This window comes from Aedes albopictus, chromosome 2 (genome assembly GCF_035046485.1).
Source record: "Aedes albopictus strain Foshan chromosome 2, AalbF5, whole genome shotgun sequence".
Lineage (NCBI taxonomy): Eukaryota > Metazoa > Arthropoda > Insecta > Diptera > Culicidae > Aedes > Aedes albopictus.
This window is the reverse complement of record NC_085137.1, coordinates 21,759,166-21,768,043: the sequence shown is the minus strand read 5'-3', so window position 1 is coordinate 21,768,043 and position 8,878 is coordinate 21,759,166. Positions and strand designations below refer to the sequence as shown.

The 8,878-nt window shown below is 39.3% G+C and overlaps 1 protein-coding gene across 1 annotated transcript in view; it reads left to right on the top strand.

The window, feature by feature from the left end:
• Nucleotides 1-3,688: 3,688 nt before the first annotated feature.
• Nucleotides 3,689-8,878, top strand: part of LOC109429600 (protein sickie) — a gene marked incomplete in the record, with an annotated part of 611,771 nt that continues 606,581 nt past the window's right edge. The window contains 1 exon segment of the mRNA XM_062849286.1: nucleotides 3,689-3,927.

Below are 8,878 nucleotides of genomic sequence, written 5' to 3'. Positions count from 1 at the left end.
ACGGGCTCCGTTAAAGATCGAGCATCTTTTAAACCCCCTCAACCATTCATCCCTCAGCACGGGTTACCTTGGATTGGGGTTACCTGTTTGGTGGACTTTTACCCCCGGAACAGGTGGTCCGTAGTGCTATTCTAAGCCGGCAGCTACACGGGCATACAGAAGAGAGAAAAGAAGAGTCACGCAGTATTTTGGTTACACATGCGTCAAAGTCAAGTATTTTTACATGGGGTTAGAATTCCGTTATCGTCGAAGGGGCATGCTTGCAGGAATTCCTTTTATAAGTTCATTAAGAATTCTTTCAAAGATTCCTCCGAGTATTCTTTTAGAATGTATTTCTAGTTTTGTTTTAGTTTTGGACTTCCTCCATGATTATCTCCAGAGAGGCCGCCAAAAATTCCTTTGGAAATTCTTTCAGGATCTATCAATTTTTTTACGAAATTTTCATAGAAATAAAATGCTCGCAGAATTTCCTACAATGATGTCAGCAATAAATCCTCCAAAAATCCCTTCAGGTATCCCTTTAGAATGCATTGCAGTGCTTGTATTTTTTTAATATCTCCAGGGATTTCTCCAGCAATTTCCTCGGGTCTTTTTCAGGAGTTCCTCAGAAAATTTCTCAAAAGATTCTCCTTGAAAGTAGTCCACGAGTGTCTTCGATTTTTTTTCCGAATTTTTTAGGCATTCCTTCACAGGCCCGTGCGCAGAAGAGAGATAATTCCTTACAGGATTTGCTACATAAGTTTGTGCATGTATTCTTTCATGCGTTTCCTCAAACATTTCTTATAGACTTCATCTAGGATTTTTTTCTTTGGGATTTTTCCAACAATTCTTCTAGAAATTTCTCAAAAAAAATATCTTGGAATTTTTTAGGAGTTCCTTCACAGATTTCTTCATTATGTGCAATTCCATAGGAAACTTTTTCACAGATATTCGGACATTCTTTCAGAGGATCTTTGCGAAATTACCTGTGGATTTTTTACAATTAAGAAAATTTTTCGAGATGCTTTCAGAGTGTATTGCAGCAATTTATCGATAGGTTTCTTCAGCTATTATTCCATATATTCAGGAATTGTGCTCTAATCCCTTTAGAAATTGCTTAAGATGTTCTTTTACGCTAGCTATCAGAGTGGAGTCCAGAGATATCCTCAGGAATTCTTCCAGGGATTTCTTCAGAAAAACCCTGCGGATTCCTCAGAAATTTATTGAAGAATTTCTTCAAGAACTCTACCAGTACTATTATCTGCAATTTTGTAGGGATTTCTGCTGATATTTTTCAGAGATTCCTTCAGAAATCCCTATAAGAATTTTTCCAGGAATACCACCATAAATGTTTAAGCAGTTTTTTCTTGTAATTACTACTATAAATCTTCATAATCTTCAGATGTTCATCCTCATATTCATCCAGGAGTTCTTTTAGAGATTACTTCAGAAATTGCTTGAGGAATTTTTGTCCAGAAATTCCTCCTGAAAATGTTGATGTATTTCTTCTGAGAATCTCTAAAGCTGTCGCACCGTTTAACTCCAAAGGATATCACGCCTTTACAGCTGTGGCAGTATGGGCCCGATGCGGTACGCGCACGAGTATTGGGCACGACCATACTGAGGGTGACGGGGGGTTATATTTCCAGTCGGTTCAAGAACTTTTCGCTAAGCAAATTTCATTGACTTCTTTGGGCATATAGGGTAGCGAACCACACGGGCAGCGGCCGGTATTTTGGGCACTCTTCGCTATAACTCAGTCAATTCATTGGCTTGAAGTTTTGTGCACGGCTAGATACCATACGTATCTCATCGCGTTTCAAAAATTTGGTTCAGGATTGTCTGAGTTATAGCCGAAAATAGGACCCCTGCCGCCCTGCCGAGATGGTTCCACTTCCCTAGTATCTTCGTGCCTACTACACGATATAAACATAAATGCACAAAAAAAGGTTGTTGGAAAGCTCTCAGTTGTGGAAATGTTTATAAAATTCTGCTGAGAAGCAGGCATTGTATCAGTTGTAACGTCACACCAAGAAGAAGAAGCAGAACCTTATTTAACCATCAACCCACACATCATTACAAGCCACGATCTGCTATCAGTTATCAAATCCCATTAGCAGCCTTTATCGTTAATCACCCCACAAACCCCATAAACCGCGAAAATCCTTTCCGGATCACGAACGGGGTGTCAATGCTTCAGCCAAAATCATGCGGTTGTTCATCCTTTTTTGCGGTTTTCCAAAATTCACGCTTGAAGCTTCACAAATCCACCCTCTACCGGGCACTGTACGTGTATATTCAACTAGATACATACCAGAAACCGGAACGCACGCTACGACATTCCTTACCACCCCTCGCGGTCGGGCACAAGCTGGTTCGAAATCGGCCAGACGACGCGTCGTCTAAACATCTGCTCCGCCATAAGGGGTAGGCTGAGGTGTCTTACTACGAACGTGGGTGGATGAACTCTGCAGCGACGACGGGGTGGCGTTTGCTATGACTCACTTCCCGTAAAGGGAAACCGCGCTTTCTACGATTCCGGCGCTATTTTTGTGAATGACTCTGTGAGGCTACGTGTGGGATTTCTTTCCCGCCACAACGGCGGTGGTGGTCGTGTGGAAAATTTCACCACTTTCCCCCGAAGAATGAATTCTTGCGAGCGAGGGGGTGGCATGAACTTCCGCGGGTGCTGCGCAGCGTTCTTCATCCGAAGATACGGATGAACCGAGCCGTTGTATGCCAATTTCCAACTTCGTGGGGACGAAGGTGTAGGACACTTCCTGACCCGACGACGGAAGGACTTCAGTCAGGATCAGACGTCGCCGAAGTGAAGTTCGAAATCCGTGTGTTTCCTCGCGTTCCGTGTTGTGGCAAGTGGTGGCGCGTTTCAGTCAGTTGTGTGTTTTGGTTTTACTACTATCTGGGGAAAAGTGAGAACAGTCGTCCGTTGTGGATGAGGGTGTGGGCTGTCAGGAGGAAAATTGTATTTATATTTTTCCTTCGTTTTTCTTGAGGATCCCCGCCCCTCGTTGCCGGCGTCTTTGTTGTCGTCGTGTCGCGCGCGTATCTCACGTCCTCCTCGCAGGACCAAGTTCAGGGGAGCCGGTTAAGGACTGTGGCAGTGCGTACGTGTTCCAACTGCAAATTCGGGTTGGATTCCTTCTCGCGCCGTCGTTCGGTTGCCGCCAGTTTGACGTGCGGGGGATTTTTTGACGCGTTTCGTGATCGAAAACGAATCGTCTGGCTGGACAGAGAAGGTGTTTCAAAAGCGTCATCAATTTTTCGCACCAAAACACGTGTCATACGGAAGCGGGAACGAACCGGGGAAGATAGCCCCCTTCCTGCTCTAGACGGATTACTCACGCTGATGTTTTGCGGCTGAATTTTTTCCGCCGTTGGTTGCATCGCATGTCATACCTAAGGATTACCAGTGGATTTTTCACCTGTGAGTTGGGAGAGTTTTCGGTGTGCTGATCGAGTTGGATACGTGCGAAACGAAAATAGCGCTTCGAGTGGGGAAATATTATAGCGCTCTCGGAAGCGAATATGATTCACACTTGGTGATTGTGATGTTTGACAAGTTTTTGGAATAGCATCAGCCACTCTGTGTAGTGAATTTAAAGTTGTAGTCCAGGAAAAGTGAATCGACGTCGGAGCCACAGCTTTTTCATCAGACACAAAGGATTACCGAATGGGATTACACTACTGCTGGATATTAATTTAGCAACTGAATCTTGACATCATCATCCAAAAACGGGGCCGACTCCAATCCTAGAGAAGGGTGAACGGAGCAATCTCGCAAAATAGGATCAATCTAAGGATTACCAGCAGGATTAGAAGAATCAGTGCAGTGGAAGTGTGAAAAATGATCCCATGCTATAAAGGGATGTATAGATGAATGGTTCTTAGTGGAAATCAGCGCTATTGCAAACCATGTAGAAAACAACTGTGAGTGTTCTAATTTAAAGTATATCAAGTGTCAGTTGGAATGTTTACTTTTCGTTGGTTTTGGAAAATGCCTTCCAAGCATATGCATGGCAAAAATTAACAACACAGGGTAAAAGGGCCAATAAAAATCGAAGTCTTTGCAAATATTGTTACATTTTAGTCAAACTTGGAGTACGGTGAAACCTTCGATGACGAACTGGAGAAGTAAAATTGAGATTTTTGGGGGATTAGGGAAAAAAGTTTATGAAGTTGAAGATTGTAAAATAACTAGTAGTACAGTATAGATGCAAAGTCTTAAAGCATTTACTTGCGGAAGTTTGTGTATAACCTATAGAATCTTTGGAAATTAGTTCTCTACAGGACCATGCTCCATGGACCTGTACGATGATGCTGCGTATCAGTAACGGAACAACAATTGACTGAATACACTTGTAAACTTTCAAGCCTTCACTCGTGGATGTTCTTGGGTGACCTAGAGTATATTTCTTTGGAAAGCAGCTCTTTACAGCCATCTATGTGCCATGGAACTGTTGGATGTTACACGGCATTAGTAATGTAACAACAACTCAATGGTTACGTTTGTAGATTTTCAGATCTTTATTCACAGAAGTTCTTGGGTATCCTAGATCATCTTTTGAAATTAGTTTATTGCAGAACAATACTTCATGGACCTGCTGGAAGTTGGAATATCAGTTATATAACAACAATCCATTGATTATGCTTACATACCTTAAGCCAATGCGAATCTTCTTTGATGGCCTAGAAAATCTTTGGAAGCTAGTTCTCCACAGAACCATGTACCTATGGGATATTTTACCTCATCAGTAATGTAACAATAACCCATTGAGTGTACTTGTAGATCTTACCCAGTAAACATTTTGGTCTGTATAATTTGTGTTATGCATATCCATATAAGAACCAACATACTCGTACAAAGTGCACGAAACGGCTATATACGTACCAAAGTGGAGGCCATATATATACTTCTGACGACTTTTCACGACTTGGTTAGAACAGTAATATGATGTACCAAAGTATCGTCGGAAAAATAAAAACGACTATCAATGATAAGTAATACGATGTCCCATATTGCCGATGAAAAGTAAAAAAAAGTTGGAATGTCAGTATCCAGCATTGAACACAGAATCTTGAGATCCAGAATCGTATACCGTACCTCGGTACCAACTCATCTTTCTTGAAAAGGCATTGAAATTTGGCCAACTTGAACTCAAAGGTTTCCCGTATCAAATGCCTTGTTATTTTACCAACGGTACTGATACAGAGACTCGGACGCAATTTTCTCAAAGTCTTTGCGACTTCATTTCGTGCTTTTCAGACCTGATGTTGTATTGGGATCTGTCAGATATACAACTTCTAACGATTTTAGATTGCGCTTTATACTGTTTGTCTTGTTTACATTATAACAGTGCCGTCGCGCTCCAGCCGTCGTCGTCGTCGTCCGTCCGTCGTCGCGGAAAAAATAATGTTTCTCGCGAATTATTTTCGTTTCTAGTGGAACAGCTTGTGGGTCGGTCATCGGCAGCAGAGAAAACAGCAACGTTTCGGTAAGGCGTGCTCTGTATGCCTGGAGCAAGGATGTGGAGATCAGATTTCCCAATCCAAATGCCGAACAGCTGGAGAAACGATATGCAGCAACCCAAACATTCCCAAGGATTAAGTGAATATCAGCCCCCAATTTTAATTTCCGGCTAATATTTATCATTCTGTGCTATAATTGCAATCAGTGGGTGGGTTTTGATTTTATGGTGTAATGAAAACTTGGATAAAAACGGATTCAGGAATGGCGGCGCGGTGAGTGGAATTAGTGTCAAATTGTGGGTAGTACCGTACCGGTGGAAGTGATGTGGGGGGGAGCGGGATTATGCTATGCTAAATGCGTTGACTGCTGGTCTGTTCCTTACGTGCATGTACTGCAGGGATGTGGAAATTAAACATTTTGTCTTGTAAGTATTTTTCCAGTCCTGTATTGAAAAACAAGAAACTTCCGGCCGAATCGGAATTACGATTTATATTCATTATTGTCTTGGTTTGCTGGGTGACAATTTCATTGAAGTCATTACGATTGCGCTCAATGCTTGTCTGACTGGATATATGTTATAGTATCTTTTATTGACTAGTAACGATTCTGGTTTGCTCTATTTACGTCTTGTGCTGTTAATAACATTGCCCGTCGTAATTGCATCGCAATACCGATTTCTATACAAGTTTTTTCGACATTACTACTGCAACACTTATCATTCCCTGCGATTTCGATTTCTAACAGAATCAAATACGAATTTGAATGAATATCGTTTTACGATACGTGGTTTACTGGGTACAGCATCGTTGGACAGTACTTAACTCCAAAAGCTAGACTTTACAAATACTGGCGTGGGTGAAAATTAGACAAATTGGGTGGAGTTTTCGATAAAGTTAGTCGTCCTCTCGGTGAGACTCGAACTCACGACTCATACTCACTAGACAGGCGCGTTGCCACTACACCACGAGAAGACTCGAAGATGTAGGGATAACCTGAATTCAAGGTTCAGCTCGAAATTCTGAGGTTATCTACATATTTGTAGCTTTTGGAGCTAAGTGGAACTTCCACACAACTGAAACAACTGGTTAGACCACAACAGTTTGTGTCTTATTCAGAAGCTTCTTAAAAAAGATCTCTAAAAATATTCATCTTGAAACTGATCTATTATTCTTTTTAGTAATTCCTTCGAAAATTCCTCCTAGGGTTCCTTTAGGAAATTTCTTCAAGAAGTGCTACAGAAGTTCATGCATGTGACAGTTATTCTATATATGTGGATTTCTCACAAAAGTACTTAACAATTTTTCTATGAATGTTCCAGGGGTTTCTCGAGGAATTCCTCTGAAGATTTTTTAAATATGCAAATCCTACAGAATTTTTTGCTAGATTCAGATTTTTTTTTTGCAGAAATCCCTCTATGAAAATAGATTTTTTCCAGGATCTCTTTCAGAAATTATTGAAAAATTTCTCCAGAGGTTTCTTTAGGTAATCCTCTATTGATTCACTCAGGTTATTTAATCAGAAATTCCTCTTAAAATTTCTCAAGAGTTTTACTGGTAGTTTTTTTAGGGGTTTTTATAGAAGTTCATCCAGGTATTTCCTTAGGGATTGCTTAGGACTTATTCAAATATATCATCAGAGATTCTTTCAGATTAATTTTTCCGGTTATGCTTCAGAGATTTCTCCTGCGGTTATCTCAGCAATTCTTGCGGAAATTAGTCCAAAGCCTGTTTCTTGACATTTTTTAAGAATTTGTTCTAGAAATTCCTCTATGAACACATGCGAATTCTTTTGAAGACTGCCTTTAAAAAGTAATGTGTACTTGCAGAAATTTCTTTAGTGATTTTCTAAGGAATTCCTCCAGTTTTTTTTCGTTTTTGTAGGATTTTTGTGTACTAATCGCTCAGAAATTGTTGTAAAAATTCTACAGAAGAATTCTCCACATGTACCTCCAGGAGTTCTTCTTAGATTTCATCCAAAAAAATCATTCAGAGCTCAGAAATTTAATAAGACATATCTTCAAAAATCCAGAGAATTATCAAGCAATGTTCCATTGGAATGATTTCCGAAGTTCGTCCATAAGTTTCTTGTGAAGTTGTCTAGCAACTAGCGAGGTATCTAAAATTTTTTTTCGGGAATATTCTAAGATATTTTTCCAGGGATTACTCCACACATAACTATATTAAGGGCTTCAGAAATCTCTCCAGAAATTTTTTAAGAATTTTCTCTATGAATCTCCAACGATAATACTTTTTATTAGATTCCTTCAGAGAATCCCACCAGGGATTTGTTTAAAAATTTCAGCAATTTTTGGGGCACTTTCTGGAGGAACTTCGGAAAAGTACCTGAAGAAATATCTGAAACAATTCCTGCAAAACATTCTGAAGCAATAAAAAAAATCGGGAGAAATCTCTAAAGTTTTGTAGGAATCATTGGAAGAATTTCTGAAAGAATCACTACAGGGTTTAAAAATTTATTTTTGAAGGATTTTCAAAAAAAAACCTCGTGGGAGAATTTTTCAAAAAATCCCTTGTTGAAATGCAATTTTTTTAAAAAGTCGCTGAAGATATTTTTGAACGAATCACTTAAGCAGTTCTAGAAGCAGGGTTGCCATATATACAGATTTGTCTGTATTATGCAAATTTTTGGGCATTTATACAGATTATGTTTATTATGAAATACATGTTTTTGAGCTAGAGGGGTTTATATTATTGACATGGAATACAGGTTTTTAGAAAAAGTTTAACTGATTTAACAAAAAATCATCTCGCGTCCCTGTCTAGAAGGAATCTGAGCAGGAATTTTTGAAAGAATCTCTAAAGGAATTTCTGAAGAAATCTCTGTAGAATCCTTCCAAAATCTTAGGACGAACTGTCGAACGGATCTCTATAGGAATACATATCTTAAGAAATTCTAGAAGAAACTCCTTGAGGAATTTCTGAAAACTTCCTGAAGAAAAACTTGGACGAAAGATTTAAAAATTCAATTTTAATTTTAGTAATTAATAGAAGGTTTTCAGATAGTATTCCACCCATTCTTTAAAGGAACCATTTTTGGACGTAATTCTGAATTCCTGTAGGAATATCCAGTGCAACGCCTAGATAAGCATGAATACCTGTAGAAATCACTAAACAAAAGAAAAATCAAATAAATTCTAAAAGAATTTTTGGAGAAATTCTTGCGATTATCCTTTGAGGAAATATTGGAGCAATTTCTGGGGAAACACATGCAGGAATCGCTACTAAATTTCCTGAATGAATCCCTGAAGGAATTTCTGGACACATTCCTGTGAGAATTTTCAATAGAATCTGTAGAGCAATTCCTGTTCTTGATAACTATAAAAAATTCTGAAACAATCTCTAGAAAAGTTTTTTAAGGAACCACCGGAAGATTTCAGGAAAGAATCTTTTAAAT